At 41.7% G+C, this 2,919-nt stretch overlaps 1 non-coding gene across 1 annotated transcript; it reads left to right on the top strand.

The window, feature by feature from the left end:
• Positions 1 to 1,866: 1,866 nt before the first annotated feature.
• On the top strand, positions 1,867 to 1,971 carry LOC145565751 (small nucleolar RNA R71). The gene has a single exon (XR_014095131.1). It is a non-coding gene; the product is annotated as a small nucleolar RNA R71 (small nucleolar RNA).
• The last annotated feature ends 948 nt before the right edge of the window (positions 1,972 to 2,919 follow it).

The raw sequence follows: 2,919 nt of genomic DNA, 5'->3' as shown, positions 1-2,919 counted from the left end.
GTTAAAAAGACAAGTGTCAAAAGACGAGCCACCAACACTAAAATCATCCATAAAACCTCAATTTCTTTTTCAAGCATTTCGGAGAAAATAGAAGTCATGCATCGTTGAAAGGTAGAGGGAGCATTGCATAATCCGAATGGCATTCTTCGGTATGCAAATGTCCCATATGGACATGTGAAAGTAGTTTTCTCTTGATCTCTTGGGTGGATAGGGATTTGGAAAAATCCGGAATATCCATCCAAGAAGCAAAAGAAAGCGTGGTGAGAAAGCCTTTCAAGCATTTTGTCCATGAAAGGGAGAGGAAAATGATCTTTCTTGGTGTTTTTGTTCAATCTCCTATAATCAATACACATTCTCCATCCGGTCACCATCCGGGTGGAGATTTCCTCTCCCTTTTCATTCTTGACAATGGTCATTCCACCCTTTTTGGGAACCACATGAACCGGGCTCACCCACTTGCTATCGGAGATTGCATAGATGATGCCCGCCTCACATAGTTTCAAAATTTCTTTCTTGACAACCTCTTGGAGGTTGGGGTTCAACCTTCTTTGAGGTTCAATGGAGGTGGAATGATCATCCTCAAGATGAATACGATGCATGCAAAGAGAAGGACTAATTCCCTTGATATCATCAATGATATACCCTATCACATCCTTGTATTTTCTCAAAACATCAAGCAATTTTTTCAAATTAAGTTCATTAAGGGTAGCATTGACAATAATAGGGTATTTTTCCTCCTCATCAAGGTAAGCATATTTCAAAGAAGGGGGGAGGGGCTTGAGTTCTACCTTGGGAGGAGGCTTGGAACTCTCCTCCGATTTTTCCTCCATTGATTCAAGTTCGATCTTGCCTTGATCATCAACTTCCTCCTTAGAGGATTCCTCCATTGCCATGACAAATTCTTTGGCTTCTTGAGAGTGGAACTCTTCATTGCATGTTAGAGCTTCCACAATTGGATCTTGAGGCTTCATCATAACCCTTCCCAAACGGTCCAACTCCTCATTCACAACGTCAACACGGTAGCACTTTTCAACCATAGGGGTCTTTAGCAACTTTGAGAACTCAAAAACTATCTTCTCATCACTTCACATGTAATGGTGTTGTTTTTGCAATTGATGACCGCCCCCAAAGTCTTAAGAGCTTCCCGACCCAAGATCAAGGGTGTATCCATGTCTTCCTCCATGTCCATCACTACAAAGTCACAAGGCACATAGATGTGTCCCACTTGAATTGGAACATCCTCAAGTTCTCCACAAGGTAACTTCACCGAGCGGTCGGCTAGTTGAATGGTCTTCCTTGTAGGGATCATCTCAATATTGAGTTTTTGAGCAATGGATAAGGGGATTAGACTAACACTTGCTCCAAGATCGGCCAATGCACCCCTAGCTTCCATGTTTCCAATTTTCACCGGCAAAGTGAAACTCCCCGGATCTTTCTCCTTCTTGGGCATTTTATGTTGAACAAGAGCACTCACATGGTTTGGAAGGGTGATAAGCTCATCATTGAGCTTCCTTTTGTTGGTGAGGATGTCCTTGAGAAATTTGGAGTAAGATAGCATTTGTGTCACTACTTCAAGAAAAGGGAGATTGATGTGCAAGTTCTTCATCACACTTAGAAATTTTGCAAACTTGTCATTCAACTTCCTCTCGGCAAGCCTACTTGGAAAAGGAACCGGTCCATCAAGGTTCCTACTCTCACTAGGAATTGAAGTTGTCTTCTCGTTGTTGAGCTTCTTCTTCTCCGAACTTCCTTCGACCTCATCACCTTCTTCTTCCTCTCCTCTCCTATTTTCTTCCGCATCCAAGTTGGCTCTAGACATGGGCTCCAAACCATCGTAGAAAAACCTCATGAGCAAACTTTGATTGTATTCATGGTGAGGACATGCTTGTACCTACTCTTTGAACCTCTCCCAAGCTTCATTAAGACTCTCATCCGCTTCTTGTTCAAATGATGCAATCTTCCTTCTCATCTCGGCGGTCTTCTCCTCGGAAATGAACCTCTTCAAGAATGCCTTAACTACCTCCCTCCAAGACGTGAGTGAGTTAGGCTTCACTTGCTTCAACCACTTCTTTGCTCTACCCGAAAAAGATTGTCGAAATAAATGCATCCGGATGTACTCTTGAGAAACTTGGTTGGTTTGAATCATGGCACATAGCTCAAGGAATCTATCAAGGTGCTCTATGGGATCTTCACTTGTAGAACCCGAAAATTGCTCCGATTGAACCATTATTGTATATTGGGGATGAATTGTGAAGTTAGTCTCCGTGACGGGTAACAAAATCCCTCCCGTGAGCTCATAATCCTTCGGATTACCAAACTCACGGAATAAAACATCATCTTCTTGTCCCGCCATTGATTCACTTTGTGAACTAGAAGAGTAAGAATCACTCCCACTATCAATTATAGCACCAAGTCCTCTCCCTTCTTCTTCAAAAAGCCTACGGATTTGTCTCAAAGTTCGGTTGATTTCTTGGTCAATTTGATGGGTAGGTGGTCCTTGAGATCTTCTAAGCATTCACCAAAGCTAAGCAAACAATTAGCAATGACAAGTATGATAGAACAAAACAAAACAAAAAGAAAGCAATTAAAATTACTCTAACAAAAGCAAATTAGACACCAAACAAGCCGCTTCCCCGGCAACGGCGCCAAAATTTGATCTGGATTTAGTAGGTCGTTGGGACTACCAACCCAAATCAAATTAACTACTTATAACCTAAACTACCCTAATACAAATATAGGGGTAAGTATAGGGTCGAACCCAAGGGAAGCAAGCAAGCTAAATATCAAATTCACTAAGCAAGAGTCAAGGAAAGGATAATTTTGTTGGTTTTAGGATAAAAAGGTATTAAGACTACAAACAAGCAAATATAAAGAAGATTAAAAATCAAGAGAGAACGACGCTAGGGGTACGAGGGTGTC

This window comes from Chenopodium album, chromosome 10 (genome assembly GCF_948465745.1).
Source record: "Chenopodium album chromosome 10, dcCheAlbu1.1, whole genome shotgun sequence".
Classification (NCBI taxonomy): Eukaryota; Viridiplantae; Streptophyta; class Magnoliopsida; order Caryophyllales; family Amaranthaceae; genus Chenopodium; species Chenopodium album.
The sequence above is the reverse complement of the archived record's forward strand: the minus strand, read 5'-3'. Positions and strand labels throughout refer to the sequence as shown.